This window comes from Hydra vulgaris, chromosome 14 (assembly GCF_038396675.1).
Source record: "Hydra vulgaris chromosome 14, alternate assembly HydraT2T_AEP".
NCBI classification, from domain to species: domain Eukaryota; kingdom Metazoa; phylum Cnidaria; class Hydrozoa; order Anthoathecata; family Hydridae; genus Hydra; species Hydra vulgaris.
Window position 1 is genome coordinate 36,043,293 of NC_088933.1, and position 23,710 is coordinate 36,067,002.

Consider the following 23,710-nt stretch of genomic DNA (forward strand, 5'->3'; position numbering starts at 1 on the left):
GAGTTAAGTGATAACATCTCCAAATAGTCTGTAATTTTTATTTATACATAGCCAGTTGACCTATGACAACTTTATTTGAAATGTTATTTATATTTACCTCATTTACGAAATTTTGATGTACCTGATGTTTTTGTTCTAAACATTCATCATCTTTTACAGTTTATTTATGAAAAAAATTAAGGTTAAGGTCTCCTAAAATACTTTATTCTTACTTAACAGAAACTAAGCAACTACCCTTGTGGATTTTTGGAAGCAACTTCTATGTTAAAAAATCAAAACTATGTTCTTACTCTATTTTAAATTGCGGATCTTCATTGAATAATCAATTTGTAAAAAAAACCTTATTGGAAAAAAAATTTTTAAAATTTCAAAAATTAAAAATTAACAAATCTTTACCACAAAAAACATTTTTGTAAACTTATAACATTATTTATATGTGTTTTACATCTTCGTTTGATAAAATTCTTGTGAAATATTGTGACGTTAGAATTATTTAGTTCAATCTCCACATTTTTAAGTTGTTAGCCTTACGTACTAGCTTACTACTAGTATGTTTTCCATACTTTTAGTTTAGTGTTTTTAGAACATTCTCCTCCATTCTTCTTCAAAGTTTTAAAAAACACTTTTTGTTCTTTTAAGTTCCATAACTGGAACATTTCTCTTATTACTGTTGCAACAAATCAGTTCTTCCATAGGTTGTGTAAATTTTTTTTTTTTTCCATTTTATCATACACTGGAAATTTAAGCCAAGAGTAGTACACGTAGGGATGGGCTGCCAAATTTTGAACAACCGGCTCGCTATTATTTAAAACAAAAAAACACAGTAAAATGCGTACACTGTCTTCATTAATTTTATATATAACAAAACATTTATTGCACAAAATGACTAAAAAAAATATTTGTTGCACAATAAAACTGATAAATTTCAAATTTAACATACTACGCTATGATATGCCTAATTAATCAAATAATCTAGAGTCCATATGCCTTGTTCATTTTAGAAACATCATTATTGTGTCCTCTTCTTACCCTTGTTTCAGTTGCTAACCTGTGATTCTGGTTCATCCAAGATGTAACAAAAGGAATGGCATCGCAATTTGCTATTGGTTTCCCCAATAAATTTAATTTTAATTTCAGGAGCCTTAATTCAAGAATTAAATCTTAAATGAAATTCTTCGAATAACGCGTCTACTAATTTTTGATTTTGATTTTGCCATTGAGGGTCTGAGCGAGCCTTCTCAATTGCTGGTAACTTTTGTATAAAAGTTCGATCGAGACTCGGAGACTCAGCTGTATGCGATATCTTGTTCCTCAAAACATATTTTAGACAAATAAAACAATAATTAAATATTATTGAATTGGAATTCGAAAAGATTTATTTTCGAATTCCGAAATCCAATTTTTTTATTTTCGTTAAAATTTGCATTCCCTATATAATCTGTAGAAAAAGAACAAACTATAAAAATAATAAAATTGTAACAAGTATCGAAGGAAATAATAAAGCGGGCGATACCATGTGCAGTGTCCCAAAGCTTCACAACTTGTGACTCACTCACAAGCAAGAGCCAAGCACTTTGTATTTTACGTACGCACATGATGTGTGAAATGTGTTGCGCACATGATATGTTTGCGAGTGTGTGGCACATCAGCGCGATGTACATATTTTGCATTAACATACTTTTAAAATGGCTTATTTTTGGTTTTAGGGTTAATTTAACAAGCGGCTCGCCTAGTTTCAAAAATTTTAACAACCGGCTCGCGCGAGTACACTTAGCAATCGCTTCATTTGTAAAATATTTTTGTGGTCCCAGTAATTACTTTTTTTATCAGCAAATAGCAAGTTTAAATATTTTTCAGCCTGATAAATAGATTTTCCTTGTTTCGGAGAAATATAATTATAGAAGAATTTCCTCTATTTTTTGGAAACCCTAATGTTTTAATTTATTTTAAAAATATGTTGAAGCTCCGTTAATGTGAATAACGTTGCTTGAAATAAGACTAAGACCAAAAATTCCAATTTTTCTGTGTTTAATTTTATAAAGTTGGGCACTCCATAAGTTTGAAATCAGTCAATTAGGACTTAGCAAGATTACTTCATGTGTGCTTGCAATGATGATACTCATAGTTATACCATTTACTGTCAATCATACTTTGCATTCTGAAACTGTTTTATTTACGATACTTTCATTATAAATTTTATATAAATGAGACGCTAGCAACTAACTTTGCCGCACTTCTTGTGAGATGTTAAATTGATTCGAGGTAAGTCCTTGATATTTGCAGATTAACTATGCAAACTTGAAGTTTGCAGTACCGGATAGTTAAAGCGGTGAAATTGTGTGTACAACTAACTATTGTTTGTTTGCTTTTTGGAATAAATTTTTGAGTTAAAAATCGATTTTAAAGAGATTAAAAAGTTGAAACTGTTATTGCTAAATAATATACAAATAACAGTTTTAAACATACACAATATATTTTGCTTAAACTAACTTTTTTATAAACTTTAGTAATATTTGTTTATATTTGATCCACCTTGAGTACCACAGAAATCCCTGACTATAGACCATATTTTTTATAAAAATACGGGTTTGTTTTAAGATCTATTTTTGACATATTTGCACTAAACTCTATGAAAAACGTATTTTTGTTTGAAAAATTTTCTCAAACTAAGTCACTCGATTACTATTCAACGAAATTCAGCAATATTACAATAAGTTGTAAAATAAGATCATATGATAATATACCGAGCTCGCTAAAAATACGTAATATTTAGTTAGCTCAAATTTTTATTTTTGTAAGTCAAAATATATTGCAACAAACTGAGCTCTGTGACAAATGATCTAAAATTAGAGGAATTTTAATAGACAAAAAACCGGTAAAAGAAATAAGCTCAATAAGATTGTATAATGTGTGCAGATGATTTGAAATTATTTTATTCATCTACTTCTATCAATAACCTTTTTATAAAAGTTAGTTTTGAGCGTTACCTATAACGCTCGAATTTTAATCGAAGCTGAATATCGATTTTTTAGAGCTAAACCAATACTTTCACAAAAATACTTAACAATTTTTTATTTATATGAAAAGCAAATATCAGTTATGTACGATGATTAAAAAAGTGGGAATTTTAGTTGTTTGATTTGTTTTTTCATAATGATAAAAGTTTTAAACTACTTTTTTCAATAAGCGAATGACAATTGTAAATTTTCGTAAAGCCAACTTGTTAAGCATATATTTATAATTTAGAATCAAATAAGTAATATAAAAAACACAAAACTTATATAGAAGATATCACAAACTGTAGTAGGAGGAATTTCCAAAATGAGTTTTTGATATGCATTATTTGCCACAGCAAAAAAATTAAAAAAATGTCAGGATGATCTTATTGCAAATAATCAATTTTTAAATTTATTCTAATTTTATCTGTAAATATGCAATAAAAATGGCTAGGAATTAGTCAATATTAAATATTGAACAGCATAAAATGAAAACAATGTTATATTGTTCCACATAAGCTAACTTGTAGCTACAAGTTACATTTCCTCCAACAAAAGTCACTTAAAAATTATTGGGTGCATTTCGCCAAAGGCATATATACAGTGAGCAAAAAAATTAATCATGCACCATAGTAAAAACTTTTTAAAACTGAATTTAAACTAAATTAAGGTTAAAATTTATGATTTTTATATTAAATAATTAAAATTTATATATGAATTTATCGAAAAAGGAACTAAAAAATTACAAAGTAATAATATAAGTTACGAAAAATTACGAAAGAAATAAAAAATCAAAAAACCAAGGCAAAACAATTAAACATGGATAATTTAAAAAACTAAATTAAATTAAAAATAAAGAAAATTAATATAAAATTAATAACGCGTAGGTCCACTATTTGATTGAATGACGGCTAAACAACGTCTACGCATTGAATTTACCTAGTTTATGGTAATATCTGACCCGATTTTCGACTTAAAACTCGAAATTAAGTTTTTCAGATCGGCTTTCTTCGAAATTCGCCGATCTTTTAATTTTTTCTCAACGTGAGCCCCAAAGATGCTCGATTGGGTTTAAGTCTGGTGATTGAGCAACCCATTCGAGCATTTTGAACCCTGTAACTTTTAAATATTCGACGACCGAACGAGCCGTATGCTTAGGATCATTGTCGTGTTGAAAGATAAAATTATCTTTCAACCCGACAATTTCTGCAGATGAACTTAAATTATCTTGCAGAATTGATTTATACAAATAGTGATCCCTTCTCTGATCAATAAAGGCCAATTTCCCGACTCCGCTCGCTGCCATACATCCCCAGACCATATTATTACCGCCACCGTGTTTAACTGTGGCATTCAAACACTTCAATTGAAGCTCTTCTCCTGGCTTCCTTCATATCTTTACAGCTCCATCAGAGCCAAATAAATTGAATTTCGACTCGTCAGACCAAATGCTGAGTCCAAGAACTCTTGTGGCATATCCACGTACTTTTTTGCCCATTCGAGCAGCTTCTTTCTATTGATTGGGCTTGTATACGGCTTGTTGCGTGGTGTTCGTCCATGTAAATTCGCTTCATGCAAGCGATTTCTAATTGTTTGTGGTGTGAGAGACAATCCGAAACTCTCCTCCAACTCTTTTGCTGCTGCTGAGTTGAAGATCTTGGATTAATTTCGAATCTTTTGATCAAAGATCGATCTTGACGCGTCCTCTTCCAGGTTGATTTTCGAGGTTTCCAACTTTTTTAAACTTTTCCTCGATGGATTGAACGGTTGCAGGCGATATACATAGCGTTTTAGCTATTGATCTTTGGCTTTGGCCATTTTGCCATCACGCAGTTACTCGTGCACGAAGTCCGATCGAATGATATGTGTAGCTTCTTTTAAATTTTATATTTTCAATGCTGGTCATTGCTAGAAAGTTTATTAATATAAATATATAGTTTAAATTAAAATTAATAAATAATATAATTAAATATAATAAAATTTTGATACTTACCATTCGAATGTTCTTGTTGCAGATTAATTTTTTTGTCAGGAATTTTCAATAAAGTTAGTTCTTTATTTTTTTAAATATAACAAATTCAAATTTTTTTTTTTTCAAACATGATTTTTAATGTATTTTTTAAGCGCTATCTTTTGGTGAAATTAATTTTTCAAAGAAGTTTATACTTTTTGAGAAAAATGCATTTTTATTAATTTCTATTGGCTGCATGATTAAGTTTTTTGCTCACTGTACAAAAAAACTTTAGTTAATAATTTTTACCAAAACGTGAGTGATCTCAAGAGTTTAATCAAAGGCAATTTTTATAATATTCGCAGCCTTATCTAAATTTTACTCATATTTTAAAGGTACAACGCGTAAAAGCGAAATATGATCAAGCAGGTAAACCATTAATAAACGAATTAAGAAAATAATAACCCAATAAAAAGTTCTGATATTTCTGAAATCAAAACAAAAACTCTTTGTTCAACTTTGTTAAAAGTAATGCTAAAACTTATGAGTTAGTTCAAACCGGAAATAAGATGTTATCGGTGGGAGAAAGACTTTGGAACTATGGTATTTTAAAATATTTAAGACTGATATTTCAAAAATCTGAACAAGTTTTCACTCGCTCAGATTTTCTTTCCAAATTTTTTAATCAAAAATGTATCTATAAGTTTATCTATAAATTTATCTATATTTATTATAAGATTCATTCACTTAAAGGCTTTCAACAAGAAGACAAAAATAAAAAATGTTCTAGCATCCTAAATGATAACTAACAGGTTGCCACATGGCAAAAAGTTGTGCGTCAAACAATCTTAAAAAAATCGAAGTGTAAGTTTTTGAGTTTAATACGCAAGGTTTTCTACACTGGGTTTGATATACTATCAATTTTATACACATTACAACGTTTTTAATTAGATAAAACTTTTGCCAATATACCACTAGTTATCATAATATATTCTCAGAGGTCAGCTAAAATCTAAGTTGTTTATTTTCAACAAACAACTTAAATTTAAGCTGACCATGTCATTGATAATATTGTTCGTGATATGGTTAAAACATTTGACGAAAATGAGTTTACCCCTGGAGTTTTTATAGATCTTAATAAAGCTTTTGTTACTATATAGCAGAGTATAACATTTTTATTAAAAAACTCAAAAGTTATCTATATCCAGTGGGCATAGGACGTCCTAAGACGTCCGACAAAAGTCAAATGGACGTCTTATAGACGTATTAAGATGTGCAATGCCCACTGGGAAAAAAACAATAATCATCATATGAAGAAGGGAAATCTGATTACATGATTATAACTTACGGCTCTTCAATGATCAAAACATTCCATTAAAGCTAAACTATCTATATATTGACGACCCTAAAATAATTAGTCATCATTGAAATTTCTCGGTGTGATTATTAAAGAGAGTGTGACACGGAGAGAACACATAAGGACAATAAAAGGGAAAATTTCAAAAAAACTATTGGCATACTATACAAAGCCAAATATTTATTAAGTAAAAACTACTTAAAAATCCTTTATTTTTCCCTCAAACATTGTTATAAAAACTATGCCAGTATTGCTTGGTGTAGCTCTTATGTAAGAAAAAATTAGAATTATGTTTAAAAGACAAAAACACGATGCAAAATATATTTCAGGTTCAAATTGAATCAAACATTTTAATAAACTATTCGAAAGTCATCACATACTCAATAATTTTTAGTTGAATATCAAGTTCTTATTTTAATACTAAAGTTTCGTAATAAAACAATTTATATAATATTTAATAAACTTTTCAAAAAAAAATTATTAACATTTAGCATACAAGATTTCATAGACGTAATTATATAAACTAAAAGAAGAAGAAGCAAATAATAGTTAATAATAAATAAATAGATACATTTTCTACAGAGCAAAAAACAAATAAATATTACACGCATACACATACCATTCTGAGGGAGAGGTAATATCACTAATAAACTTTGTCATATGGATTTTGATATTTTTTTTTTTATCTTAATTTTTACATATGAGTTTAACTTTATTGAAAAGAAACATTTAAAATTTAGCATAATATAGTTCAAAACTAAGAAGAACCGTTTAGTTTTCTTTTTAAATAGATCTAGAGAGATTATTTTTTATTAGCAATGTCTAAGAATGTTTTCCATAGATATGGTTAACGATACTTAATTGAGTATGAGCTCAAATTAAACTATATTTTGGAACAACAAAGTTGTTTTTCGAGAATCTTGTAGTGTATTTATGACAGATTACACTAAAATAGGATTCAAATATTTTTGGAGACAGTCCTAACTTTGCTTTCATAAAGATGAAAATTTGATTTAAAATGATTTTATAAATATTTAACTACACATATTATTTCTTTATTTAATTTTTAAATAGAATAAAGTAATTTTTTATATATCTTAATGGTTGTAAAACATACTTTGTGTTTTTTACAACCATTCTTCTTTTTTGTCATGGTGCTCGGTATCTTTTTGTCCTAGTCGTTTCCCCGGTATCTTCCGTTGACATAGATGATAATAACTATGTTTTTGGTGCTGATTTGGAAATAAAAGTACTTTTGTTGTGCTAGGTCTTGATTTCTAGATACCTGGCACCTCATATTATACCATTTAAGGTTGACTGCCCCATATGTAAGGTTTAACATATCTAATAGAAACATTTTTATTCTAACAGACTATCCATTTTATAATTTTAATAAAGTGAATAGACCAATTCAGATTACAAAAATGTTTTGTGATGTTCTACAGGAGTAAAAAGTCCACAAATGTAGCAGAACAAGTCTGGGTTGTTTACACATCCTGAAGCTCATGGCGAGTTAGTATATAAGAAAGATTACTAAGCTGTACCGATTCAAGTGCACACAAGATATTTTAAATTACTTTATTTATTCTATACCAAACATTGTTTGAAATAGATTAGTGCAATAAATACAGTATTCACACAACTAATACTAATAATATGAAATTTAACACTAATGACATATATATATTTTTATTGCAAATGTATGCAACATCATAATTGGTTTTTTTTTCAACATCATATTTTTGATTGGTTGTATTTTCCCCTCCGACCGTTAAATTATTATAGGATCTGTTTGTTTTATTAGCTTTAGTTTGGATTAAGATAGATGGGTAAAAAATATACTTATCAGTGTTACGGGGAACTGTATATCTGTAATTCTAGGGCTAATTTTCTAGACTTCTAATTATTGAAAATGCGTTTAAATGTGAAAAAAGTGGTATGGATGTCAGAGAAATCTTACCTGATAGAAAGAAACTGATGTTATTTTTGGAATCAGCACCCAAAAATTAAAAAAGAACAGTACCTGGCTTCCGAGATGCTTTTTTGTTGTTGACCAGTGTAATTAAATAAATAAATCTATAGAGATGATACAAGACACGCAATAAAAAGCTTAGCCTTACGAATTCTAAAATATAAAAGTTACTTAAACTTTTTGAGTGGGATTTTAATTCGATCTAATATTAGAAACGGAGATCCCATTTAGTTTGCACTTAACACTATTTAAAAAAATACCATTGAATTGGAACATCACGCTATTGACTATTACTTTACCAAAAAAAATTAGAATCATAGTATAGAATATATGAAAATTGAACGTAATAAAGCTTTAAGATTCAAATTAAAAAAAAAGGTTTGTAACAAACGAACTTCAAAATAAACATTTGCCAGCCGGAGCCAGCGCGAGTAGTTGATTTTTGCTGACCAAAAATAATATACCTAGTTTTCTTTCAAAACATACATGCCTTAACTAATTCAGTGAAAAGTAGACTTATACTAGTTAGCCCAAAGATGCCCACTAGCTGAACTCAAAGGTTTAAATTTGCTTACTGACTGAACTAAAAATCATTGCTTTCCCAGTCTTTAGATAATCTATGTTAAATAAAATTCTTACCCTAAGAGAAAATAAACGTGCGTGGGCACTTTTTTCAGTTGTTAAAAATGCTTCATCTCTATTGCCGACATCGGCAGCTTCTAAAACTATTTCTTAAAAAAATGCTGCTTAAGACAACATGTTTAAAGTCTACCGTTGCATCCTGGTCATCCAACTGACTGAAGCAACCAGTACACTGCATTGAAAATTGTTCAAGAGATTAATTTTTCAGTAATTGGAAACTACGAAACAATTGTAACATAAGATACACAATTAAGCATTCAAAAGAAAAATGTATATTATTACAAATATGGTCTTTGTAACTACAATACTCAAACATACTTTATTAGGATTCAAACGTTCTTTATTAGGATTGATTTTAAAATTCTCAAGTAATTGCCTTGCAAGTAAATCATTTTTGCTAGCTTCGCATGTTTTACATGTTCTGGGGTGATAAGCATTAATAGATCGTCCTCAGCTTGTTTGTATTTTCTTAAATAATCTTGATTTTGATAGTTTTTTCTTCAATCTTCAATGTTGGAAATAGTTTGATACACATTTTCAAATGTTATACCAAGTACTTTGTACTTTAGTTTTAGAATGAAGAAACTAAACTCTTTTAAAGCGTTTAAATAAGTTTATATTGAACTTACTTCTAGGTTTCGTTCAATACAATAAATTTTTAAATAATTTTTTCCTATAATATCGTTATAGTGTCGTTTTCAAATATAAGATTGACAGAATTAGTTACACCAATAGCTATAAGAATTAGTTTTACATCATTTTTAACTTTTTGAATTGATCTGCTTTTTCTCGCTTTTTCAGGACCTGTAATATAACAGTAGAAATCATTCAACAAAGTTTCAAAAGATGACAAAAGACTTTTGGATGTTTCTTCATCACACTCATCAGACATGTAATCACTATCATCAGGATCATCGTCCACACCATGATCATCAGTATTATCCTGTAAAATATCATTATTAGTTGAAGTGTCAAAATCAACATCATGGTGATCACTTAAAACAAAAGGTGCAAAAAATATATTTTTGGTAGATAACTTGAGTGAAGCTTCGAACATTTCTTTTACTTTACATTCTGTTTGAGTTGTTGGTTTCTTATCTGTTCGAATTGAAGTTTCAATATTAAACATTATTGTATTTGGTTTTTAGCACAAACGATAGAAAGCTTGTATATCTCTACTATTTTACTTAAAGATTTATTTAGGAGCTCTTGTGATTCATACACATGATTTGGCAGATTTCAGCAGAAAATAATATTCTGGACCAGGTTTAAGGTTATGAAACTTACTCGTTCAATGCTCACCAACTTTTTTGTTATTTTAAAGTAGTTTGGTAAAGGTCTTTTTTTTTTTGTTCTAAACTTTACACTTTAATTGAGTTTTTTTTTTGGCATTTCTTTCTTAAGTTGCAGAAACCAATAACACTCTTACTTTTTTCAAAAGATTTTCTATGAACACGATTTACGTGAATCTTCATATTTCTTTTAAATTCATAACAATATAAGCACTTTTTATAATTTTTTAGTCTACTAAAAAAATAAGTTAAGCTAATAAAACTTACTCATTCTATTACACATTAACATAATTTATTAAAAGCAAAAAGCTATTAAAAATATTTTTTCATATTTGTTAGCAGTGTTTTCCTAGTTTTAAAAATCTTTTTAGTTTTAGTTTTTATTTCGTTTTTATTAAATTTTTAAGTTTCAGTTTTAGTTTTCGTTTTAGAACTCATTTTAGTTTTAGTTTTTATTTCGTTTTTGTTTATTCTTTTCAGTTCTAGTTTTAGTTTTATAAAGTCATTTTAGTTTTAATTTTAGTTTTTATTGAAATTTTTTAGTTTTAGTTTAGTTTTAGCTTTAGTTTTAAAAAACCAATTATGCTTCAGTTTTCGTTTTTAAAACTTTTCAGTATTGTTTTTTTAAACATTTTATTTTCGTTCTTTTTTGATCAATGTAATTTTATATAAGCTAGCCTATATTTTGTAATGTATGTAAGTTAGTGTTACAGTTCAGATATACTTACCAAAGTTAACAGCATTGACAATCATTGCTCAATATTTTATATTAAAGTCTTATTCGATAATCGATAGTGGATATAAAATTCTTTAAAAGAGAATGTACAATACCCCGCTAAAACTTTAAGCAATAAAATATAATTGTAGTATAAAATAAATATTGTTGGAATTAGATTTATGATGTATAAACTATAAGACTTAGACATAATGTTTCACTATAAAATTTTCACAGAAATGGTTAATTATTCTTTATTTGTAACATAATTTATTGAAATAAAACATTATTCTTGACATAATATCAGCTCCTGCCTAGAGTGCCTATGAAGCATACATGAGCTAAATAGGGTACATCATTAATCTAACAAATAATGGATTTTTATTACTTAGATTAAGAAATTAGATTATTGTTTCCAATGATGTTGACATTCTGTTTCTTTTTTCCCACTGTTAGATCCCCGCAAAGCGAAAATATTCTCTCAACGTATGCTTCACTGGCAGGAGCTGACATGTCAAGTGCTAGTGGTGCTAATATAGGATAAGTCGTTTTGCGTTCAATCCGAAAGTTGATAGCACCGCGATCGCTTTTATATATATATTGCAAATAGTTGAAATATGAATTTCCATTTGATAACGCAACAGTTCTGTTTCGCAAGCTGCTTGCATAGCATGTATAGTTGACTCTCGTCTGGTGGATGAATTTTGTCTTTAAAGATTGTACAAACAACAAAATAAATAGATTGCAGTAGGCTAGCTGTTCAGTCATAGAATACAGGAAGTACATCGTAAATTTATAATGTGTACATAAAATTCTTTTAATATTCTTATTTTGCTATATATATAAACAAACACTTAATTACTTATTGATTTTAAAATTTCAACTAATAATCAAAAATTAAAAAATAAAATATTATTATAAATGCATAGCCTGTCATTTAATTATGTCTACTCTTAGAAAATCTTTACTATCTAGTAACTACCTATAATCATTGACTCTAACGATGGTTATTTTGCCAATCAAGTACTTAAACAGCTTAGGAAGTGGCTCAGGTAGCAAGTCAGATGTGGGCCAAGTGGCATTGGCACCAGTTGAAGTTGAAGCAATAGCCCCCATATCCAATTGGTCATTTTGAACTTCTGGAAACTGATAGCTATCAGCTGGAGTGTGAGCATAATCGATCCTACTGCTGCCTTTATGCTCAGTTTGATTTTCTGGGCCTGGCTGAACCTGATATTGATCACAATGATATGGCAAAAGCGTAATCTATAAAAAATCACCACATACGCTGACATGACCGTTGCAAACAGTTACACATTATTTTATATAAATACATAACTATGTTTACAATGCGCCTTTGCACCTTGTAAACAGTATTCCATAAAAGGACAGATTAGAGACTTATAGAGATAAAGAATAGATTCAGGAGTAAGAAAGTGGCGAGCACGATAAAGAGATGCAACTTTAGCAGATGCTAAATTTGCAATGGATTTGATATGTGGTTTCCAAGAAAGACGTTTCTTCAAACTGTAGTTGATATCTATTATTTGACAGTTGCAAACAGTTAAACATTATTTTATATAAACACATAACAAATATATACAATACCATAATTAGATATATTTTCTTTATTCAGTTAGACAGTAACGCAATATATTATGTTGATCAGTGACTTCAACCTTTATTGTTTATTCACTCACCATAAGTATATAAGATTGCATACTGTTGATTTGTAAGAGCTTTATTAAAAATAATAAATATGTGGTATGAATAAATAAATGAATAAAGGGATTAGAGCGAAATCTGTATAATTTAATTGTATTAGTACAATAGCAAATACATTTTTATTGACAAGTTATAAAGTAAGTGATAAAAAATAAATTAAACATTTGGTTTATAGTACCTGATGCAGTATAAATCTTCTAGCTGCTCCCAACAATTTTTCTTTACCAGGTAGAAGTAACGCAGCAGGTAATGTTGGATCTAATAATGTAGCTGATGCTGGCACTGGATTAAAATCTTGTGTTTCAGGACCCATAACAACAGCAAAACGTGTTTGTAAAGATTTCAACATGTTGACAAATAACTGGTTATACCCTGTTACATGTTCTAAGTGAATTTCTAAATCCATAATTGCAGGAACTATGCTTGACAATGTCATTCAATTAGCTTGCAGAGTGTTTGCGTAAACTGCGAAGGGTTCCAAAATCTCTCATATAGCATCAATGGTAGACCATTCGCTTGCCAACAAACTATCAATTTCTTCTTCATCTAGAATTTCATTTAATGTTGATTTAAGTTCTAACAATCGGTTTAACATTAGTTAAAGAACTATTCCAGCGTGTTGGACAACTTGGAATCAACACTTTTTTAGTTTTGTTTAGTAGTTTCTGAGCAATACTTGATGACTTTTTAACTTTCTTCACAAGTGCTCGAGCTTTTGTCATTACTCGGTTATATGCTGGCTGTTTATCAAACTCTTTCATCACAAGCTGCATGGAATGTGACAGGCAGGCCATTCTATTATATGGTATTAAATCAAGTATATTTGCAACTGGATCATTTTCTAATTCGTCATGTTCTTGTTGCTCTTCGTTTGAGTCACTTTCATCATCATCTTCACTAAGCTCACTTGTGGCTTCATCTTCTTGTGCTCTAAATTTTGTAGTCTCACTATTGTTTTCTTCGTCTTCTTCCTCTTTACCCTTAGTATCAGCAGCTGCGCTCATAAGCTTTAGAGCCTTCACCATATTAGATCCATTATCACTGATTAATTATAAAACTTTCTGAGCAGGTTTTAACCAATTTTCGAGTGTACGCGTAAGACATTCTGCTGCCATTTCTCCTGTATGTGGATGTTGTATTGCATGTAAAGCAAGAAAAGCATGCACTGGCATTTTCTTTGTTTCAGAAAAGAAACATCCAGATATGCCCAAAAATGATGCCATTAAAGCTTCTTTTGTCCAAATATCTAAACATATTATAATTTTTCTTGTTTCATTGATATGTTTCATTACAATCTCTGATCCTAATTTTTTTTTTCTGTGTTAGTAGTTGCATAACTTTAATTGCACCTGGGCATTTAAATTTTTGCTGACACTCTTTCAATAAGTCAATAAAAGCCGGATCACTGGCTCTCGATACTGGATCCATGCAACATAAATTTTTTTTTGTTACTGCTGCTTGTAACCGCTGTTGATTGGTATTGCTTGCTGTCCATTGCTTTTCATTATAAAACTTCAATTTTGTTTGAATTTTAGTAACTGATGTCACAGATTCAGATGCGGACTTACCGACAGTTACAACTTTTTTCTTGCAAGATTCTGCTTTTCGTTTATCATCTTTTACTTCAAAATCTTTATATACTTATATATGTTTTGCTTTTAAATGTGTTTTCAAGTTGGAAGGATTTTGGCCTTCTAATTTAACATTGCAAACTGTGTTATTTGATATTTGCACGCGGCAAATTGATTTACCCATCGACTCGTCATAATCGAAATAGTCCCAAACAATGCTTTCTTTGTGACGCCCAGATAATTGTACTATTTTAAAAATAATTAGTTCACTCAACTACTGTTTAAAACTTAAGTTTTAATACCGTTAGCGTGGAAAAGTTTTTACATTTTTACCGTTTCCGTGTTATTACCGTGAAATTAATACCATAACTGCGGTAATTAGCGCGGTAACCGCCGGAAAACCGCTATTACCGTTTCTGTGTCACTCTTTATTGGACACGTATAATACCTGGTAATTAACTTGTGAAGAGTAACATTGGTAGATGGGAGAATAAAAGGCAAAAATTCCAAAATCTGTATCCGAGGCCCAGGACGGCCTCGGATGCAGATTTTGGATTGCATTCTTATGAACGCAGGTTATGAAGTAATTAAAAAAAGGGTTGGGGAAAGAAAAAAATGGAGACAATGGAGTAAAAGACATGCCTTTCGGCGGAGAACTGCATGAATAAATAAGCCATATGGCGCCTATATAGTCTTTATACAGTTATACTTTATTAATATTTGTTACAACGCAACTATTGACGTGAAGAGCCGGTGCGGCTGCACTGCATGACTTCGCAGAGTTTCTTCACTATTGAAAAACGCGCGCGCGTGAAGCTGTATCGCAGTATAGTATGCTGTGGTTGTATCACCAATAGTGATCCCACAAGCATCAGATCTCATTACATCGCCTGAGTCTGATCGAGTATTTAGCATATACGTAAGTTCCCTGGAATCGTAAACGGTGCGTGATTTGACCATTGACGGCTAGAAATGAAAACCGCACTTTTATCATTCTCGTTTTCATAAATCTTTCGTTTTAGTTTTTATTTCGTTTTTTATAAAATCTTTTTAGGTTTAGTTTTAGTTTTCAAATTTATTTTCGTTTTAATTTAATTTTAATTTAAAAAAAAATTTTTCGTTTTAGTTTTAGTTTTAGAAAAACAGTTCGTTAACGACACATTTTCGTTTTTGTTTTCATTAACGAGAATAACACTGCTTGTTAGAAACAAAAATATCTTGATAATTAGAAAGTCTTTTAAGAAATATATGTGTTCTTAGCTTCTCTTCATTTAACTTCAAAAACAGAGCTTTCCCAACAACTAAGATGTGAACTAACCTTAAAAATTAAAGCTCGAAATAATTATTAATATAGTCACTTTCAAATGAAAAAAAAAACTTAGAAAAAACATATTAAAAAAGCTTTTATAAAAACTTTATTTAAACTTTTAAACCATATTATAAGTTGCATTAAAGTTGGCAAAACTAGAAGTTTAACTTGCAACTATTATAAATAAATCAGAAATCGAAAACAAACAAACAAACAAAAAATTATATTTCAAACTCTAAAACTAAGGAATCATTAGCGATATCACCACTTCTACTTTCATGATTACTTAAAAAATTTTTTTTTCTGATAACATTGTTTAGAAAATAAAACGAATAACCTTTCATAGTTCAGACAATCAAACAAATTGAATTTTAAAATTTAAATACATTTTTTTTCAATTTAAATGCATTTAACTTGTTTATATAAAAAAAAGGTGTCTTCTTTATATAAAAAAATATTTAACAATCAAAATAAATGTTGTTGAATAAGTAAGATGTACACTTTAACTAATTTTTCAAAAGCAATCACTCTACTTCTGTTTTAATAATTGCTTAAAACCAAAAAAACATTAGACTACTATAAATTTCTTGTTAAATATACATAACCTCAGCTGGTAATTTCAAAAAAAATACTATCCCAAATATATACTTTAACAAATTCTACTAAACATCTACAAATAAAAAAACTTACTCTAAAAGTGGAGTCTTATCAACACCTCACTTCTGCTTTCAACATTACTGAAAATAAAAACAAGTTTTCAAGAATACATGTTTAACTTACCTCATAAGAGAATTTGATAATCATTGACATTATTACTTTCAAGCAAAAAAACTATCAATTAAAAACTTGACAGAAACAGTAAGAGTCTCAGCAGTAAAAACCTTACCTTCTGCTTTCAAAATCATTACAGACAAAAATAAACTTTAAATTAATAAATGTTTAACCCACCTCATAAAAAAAATTTGAAAATCATTGACATCATTTATTTCTACCAAAAAAATTATCATCCAAAAACAATGACAGAAACGCAAAAAATAACTGATTTTTTAATTAAATTGCAGAACATATCATGAGTAACATTTAACTTTTAATATTTTCTAAATTGACGATTCCAAATTATATACTTTATTATTTTTTACTACTACGAACAAAAACATAACCTATAACTGTAGTTTTATTAACAAATATTGCATTTCTGCCATTTGAATCATTATGCTTTTAATCAGATTTTTGGAGTAAATTGCTCAGCTTCACGTGAATTAAAACTTCAGTAGAATTGCCTAAATATTTGTCTACGTAAAGTTAAACAGTTTACTCTAAAAACGCAGTAGTTTCTCAGCTTTACGTAAATAAAAATCGGAGCAAAATTGCTAAAGTTTTCATTAACGTAAAGCTGAGCAATTACTCGAAAAACCCAGAGTTAAACAAATACCTTTTTTTTTTTATTCACCAGGCTGATTCAATATATGTTCTTCCCTGGTAACAAAGTTTTTAATTCAGCTATTTTAGATAAATATCATGCTAGAATTCTACTATACTATAACTTTTATCATCGTTTTTTCTGCTTTTTATTTCCTTAGAAGATAAGCACAACTTTTCTAAGTCCTATAAACTTTAAAATGGATAATAAAACAGTGTGTTTATATATATATATAAAATAACAATAATAATACTAGTCCGAATAAGCTCATACTGATTTTTAATAAATAAAATTTTATTTTATGTGTCAACTAATGTTTGCTATTCTCAATTACCTTGCAAACTATTTTTTTTAGCTATAAAACAATGATTACTTATTTGTTTTCAAGCCAAAACATTATCTTTGTCATACAGTTACTTACAATATTTTTTTAAATTCCTTTCTGTTCAACAAAATATAATATAGCTTATTCTATGGCAATCTAACTAATAAAACCTCCAAATTTTCCTTAGTTACTGTAACAAAATAGTAATTTTATGTGACATATTGTAGTTTACCCCCGATATTTTTATTCCGTTCTCATAAGAAATTTAGACATATTTAAAGGTTTTATGTTACAAAAAATAATCTAATTAAAAAAGAAAGTTGTTTATTAGCAAATACTGTAGGTACATGAGTAATCCATCCCACCGACCACGTGGGATCCCACGTGGTCGGTGGGATGGTTTCTATTAGCTAACAATAATATAATATCTCATAGTTATATGGATAGTGGATGGATGGTTGGTTAGTAAGGAATTTATAAATGTTTCGTACTATTTATGGTTTGCAATAACGGCCTTATTACTATAAATACAGTTGGTTTGTTTAATATTTAATCATTATGTTTTTAATGTTGCTGGCGTTAGCTTCTTTTACCCATTGCGATTGGTGTGGCAGAACCGCTTGTTCTAGTTTGTATAATGAATGTATTGATCACAATCTTTTTGCTTGCGACATTTGGAATATTTGTGGGTGCAAGAATACAATTCAGTTTTCAAATGGGGGACGACTTTTATTTTCCAATTCCACCAAATTTCAATGCGAACGGACCTCAGTTTAAGCAAAACAAAGTTAACCCTAAACAATCATTACAGGTAGCTCCTGGGTGGAATAATCAAATATTTGGTGTTAACGAGAAAAACTTTAAGGATCAAAACAGTGCTCGCATTGCCGAATCTGTTGTTACTGGTTTAACCGGTGCTTTAAATCCTAAAACAGTTGTAAATCTTGCTAAAAATGTTAAGGCTGTTGCTGGAATTGCTAAGGAAACTGTTCCTTATATTAAGATGCCCAATGTTAGGAAAATATTGAAAAATGCTATATTGCCCAAAAATAATGTTAGTTCGACAGAGTATATTGCTTTAAAGGAAATGGGTAAAACCCGCCCTACAAATATATTGGAAAACATGTTATATTCTGATTCTGATTGGTCCCAAAGTACTTCTCTTAATACTAGTAGTGTGTATTCTAATTCTACTAAGTCACTTAATCTTAGTGATATTAGTACAGCATCGGAAAGTGTCGAGGGTTGGAATTACGATCCCGATTATCAACCTGTTCCTACTGATGATTTGCCTGATTATATGCGTCTTAAACCAGGTGTTCCTGATATTTATGACCCTAAGGAGATTCCGTATATTAAGGAGGCTAAACTTGCCAAACAACTGTTTAAACATAATTTTGAACCGTATCAATTTCCTAAGTTTTTTGATGAAATGCCTAAAATGGCCTCTCCTTGGAGCGTTGTGAAGGAGAGCTCTGCTATATTAGATAAGGTTTGGGGAAATTATTCATTTGATATCGCTGCTGCCTATGGTGCGGACAAGCCGAAGAGTATTCATTCATCCAAGAGGAAGAAAAGGTTGGTCTCAGCGCGGAACTCACGTAAGTAATGGCCGAACAACCCCCGAATCACGAAGTGGGCGCGTCGCCAGATTTCGTTATCGAAAGAGGATTTGACTGTAGCAAAGGTTTTTATGACGAGTTCTGTGTTGAGCAAAATATTTACTGGTATTGTGATTGTACTAATGATACTGTTCAGAATGTTTATTATTTTCCAGTTGATTATCCTAATCTTTGGACTAATATAGATCAATATTGGATGACCTCTGGTGGTATATTTTATGTTGACAAATCAGTTAAATGTGAAGTTATGGATGTTCGTGTTGAAAACCAACTTAAAACTACTCAAAATTCCTCTGTACCTTTGGAAATGTCTAATATTGGACTTAGATTTTTTGATATTGAAGGTGATCAAATGATTTCTGATGTTATATACCCTCTTGCTGACTCCGATGATATTATTAAGATATTTAATTTAAAATTATCTTCTGCCGATAAAAAACCGTCGCCTTTGCCCACCATTAAATTATTGGAGAATTCTTTGTTTTTTGATAGTGTTGATGGTAAACCTGTTCAAACTAGATTTGGTAATGTAATTAGTACTAAAGATCTCCGTTTTATCGAACGTAATAATGTTGCTGAAAAGGTAATTCATAAAGTTGTTTAGAACAATGACATTGGGTTACGTAAACCTATGAAACTATTGCTTAATGATCCTTATTCTGCTGTTAAATTTAAGTTTTCTGATACCTCGCTAGATAGAGGTGGTCAATTTATTGATACTAACACTAGTATAGAACGTCAGAAAGCTAATGGCTTTTTTGATGAAAAATGGAATGTTGTTAATACTTACCCTTGTGATTATCGTATGGGTCATGTTCATATGCCTAATTTCGGTATTAAAAATTTGATTGGTCGTGCTATTACATCTGAAGACGATTTATCTCGTAAAAATATTCGTTATCCTGTTCAAATTGATCGTTGGTATACACAACGTGAGGGTATTGGTTCTGATACCTATAATACCGGCAATATGCATTCTATATATAACCCTATTACACCTTATTGTTCTGATTCTAAGGAACCTTATAATATTGAACAATGTTTTGACGTTTTTTTACAACCTTATGGCGAATTTGATCATTCCTCTGTTTTATTTAAGAATCGAGAGAATTATGATATCGCTGCCGGTGATAAGATGGTTGAAACTACTTATAATACCTATTGGAATAATTTGCCTACTGTTATGCCTTTTAGTGGCAATAAGTGTTGTAAGCGGTTATATTTTTGTATTGACCCAGCTTATATTGGTAAGGATGTTATGCCTACTACTGTTCGTGGTCGTTTAAGATTGAAGCATCGTATTCAGATATTTGATAAAGATTGGACTTACGATCAAACCCGTGTTTATCCTGTTAATCCTTTATATAAACGCCCTAAAATTAAACAATCTAGGTTTGGGAAAGATGCTATGTATTCTACTGTTACAATGGCTAATCCATTTGTTAAGGGAAATCCTAAAATTTCATTTTTGAATAGTTATCAAAAAATATTTTATCCTTCGTTTACTACTATGTTTGTTGGGTTGGCGCCTTTATTGGACGAGGAGGAACCCGCAGAAAAAAAAATTAAGTTGTAAATTTTATAAAATATATTCTTTAAATTTATCAAGAACGTTGTTTTCTTCTATAAGTTTATTAGTCTTCGATAAATGTAGTAGGTACAAAAGTTCATCGCCACAACTGCTTATAGCTATAAGCTCTTCTGGTGTTAATATATTCGTTAAAGGGCACCCGAACCACAATATAGTACATCGGTTTTCGAATGCTTGAAATTCACTGGGATGCCACTACAATATGTCATACTTTGAACTGCTGTTCATTGTAATCAATGTTGGATGTGGGTCTATCGCCAGTGAATCCTTGTATTTTACGTCAGTCGTTAATGTTTTACTCCCCTCTAACAATTGCTTCATTTGCTGTATTACTCCTAAGTGTTCAAAAACCATTTCGTCACAACGGTATACTAATGCGTTCGATAGGGATTGCAGCATAAACGCTGAAGGTGAGGGACCCGTAGGACAGTTGAAATACCCTATTTCATGCGGCATAAATTTACTATATAACAAGTTAGCGAAAAATGTTTTCCCTGAATCCGAAGGACCGCATAGTATTAATCCTCTCTTTTTATAATTTAGATTGAAAATAAATGAGGCTAAGAGGTGACGTAACCGTTGTACCGACATGGCGTTTTGAGTGGCTATGTGACTCAATAGGAACATTATGGCTCCTAATCTAGCATCATTGTCACATATCACTATCCTAGGCGTTAATAAGTCATTGTTACGAATTTTTAAATAGTTTTGTCGGAATATCGTTTTCTTTGTACTTTCTAATACTCGTACATCGATTTGATATTCCAACTCTCGTAACTCGTTATCCGTTTCTAGGAGGTTATCGTAATGTCTAGCATTAATAACGCAATTATTAACAAGGTATGAGCAAAATGTGTTCTTACGTATTTGTGTTACGTTTCTTGTCGATGTAGATGGTCGCGATGTAACTATATCGTCGTCGGGTACCCAGTCCAAATTGAAGTATAGGTGTGCGTGTAAGTAACTAAACAATGTCTGTAACGTACTTAATGGCGTTTTTAAAATATTTCCCTGTAGTAATGTGTTTAATCTTAACTCGATATTTGCATTTCCCGCATTGTACTCCAAATCTTTCTGCGTGTCTTCGTTGACAACCTGTGCATTTGAATCGTCTGGTACTAAAGTATCTTCTGCGTAATGAGAGCAACTCGGTATCTGGTTTGCACCTTCCGTAGTTGTGCTGTGCATAGATCTCGTGTGTGTGATATTCCCCGTTGAATTCAGATGCGTTGCCATCGAAGTATTTGCATACTGTGTGGGATCGCGTTTGTATGGGAATATACTGCATCTTGTTTTCTTTTTCCGAAAACCACATATACGGGTTTGGTTTCCCTGTATATATTACATGAAACAATTCAAAGCCATGCGTTAAATCTTTGTTATATACAAATAACTCCTAAATATTATTAATATTTATTTAAATAAAAGCAATTACAATATTCGTTAACACAAACATTACAACAGTAACATTTACCACATTTGCAATTACTTACAGAATTGTCTAGTGTTATTATTGGGCAGTTTGCTCCTCGCACTGGGCCATTGTCGCAACAAGGCTCTTCCTTGATTTCGCCAGGGCTTTCTGGTGGTCCTGGCACTTCACCAATGTCGTCATCCGACTCGATTTCGATAATATTGACTGTACTAGGCGACTCTCTTGGTCTTTTCTTTTCGCTAACGACTTCAGTGTCCTCCTCGTTGCTGATTTCATCGTTCTCAACTGTTTCTGCATCGTTTCCACTCCGTCCTCCATATCCGGGATGAGGTACTTGTTCTTTAGGTCTATCTTTAGTCCTATCATCATTTCTATTTGCATTTCCCATTTCGCTGCATAGTTCTGCCATTGGGTGAATTGAGACATTAATTTCATCTTTTTCATCCGTATACGGTCGGTATTGTGATTCTCCTGTTTTGAAATATAATATCGCTCTTGTATCCTCGACGTCGTTGGCGTTGCATCCATGTAACATGGCGTCTTCGTATTGTTTTCTGAGTGATTTAATATATTCACGTTCTTGTAGCTCGGACTGTTTGCGTTTTTCGTCCTTGGTGAGCTTTCGTTTAGCAGATCTTGGTTTGACATTTCTTTCTTTAACATCAGACATTTATCACAGTTGTTGTCAAAACACTCGCAAAATAAAGCACAGTATTCGTTGTCTTCCTGAAAACTCATTATAAATGTTATGTTGTATTTAACTCCTTATATATATGCTGGCATTAATCTTATAATTGAGAAAAAAACAAAAAGATTATCTCTTACTATAAATAGCTAATCCTATTGTTCCAAACCATGACTAATACGAATCATTTATAAATTCCTCTCCGACCGACCGACACCGACCAACCAGCCCCTTGACACACCCCCACTCCGCCCTCTATGAGATCTCATAGTGGGCGGGGAGGGGGTTTGTCAAGGGGCTGGTTGCTCGGTGTCGGTCGGTCGGAGAGGAATTTATAAATGTTTCGTATTAGTCATGGTTTGGAACAATAGGATTAGCTATTTATAGTAAGAGATAATCTTTTTGTTTTTTAAACAATATCGTTATATAAAATAAGAATTTTTATATAACGATATTGTTTAAAAAACAATATCGTTATATAAGAATTTAAAATAAGAAATTCCAAAAAGTTCATCAAATCCTTAAATTTTTTTCGGATATTGGCCTTGAAGTCTTCCTGAGTGGCTGCAGGTCAGGCGAAGCACTTCCTGATCTTCTATTGAAACAAAGATCTTTGAAATCAGAATCTGTGTTACTGAATGAATTTTTATATTACAAAATACCAATGTTTTTTTGGCGAACTTAAAAGTGGGGATATTGGGAAATTAGAAATGATCTCCCATCACTGTTTAATTTCCTGCTTATGTAAGGTGACTCTGAAGCAGAGAATAGTGACTTAAAATTTTTAAAATTATTGGGCTCCATGTTATGGACCACGCATTTTTTTAAACATTGTCACACCAACTGCTGCTAGTGAGTTGAAGTTAAAATAGTTAAGGAATTTTGAACCAATCTTTTTTTCTTCTCAATGACAGCAATTATAGTGTCTGCCTTCATGTGTGTATGGCCTTTTAATAGAAAATTGTGATTGATTTCCCTAATTTGAAACCACTTGGTCATCATCCAAAAGTAGCAGTTGATTATTATTATGTTCTTATTTTGGCCGTAACAGTTATCAAATTTTGGCCGTAACAGTTATCAAATTTTTTTTTTTCAATTTTAG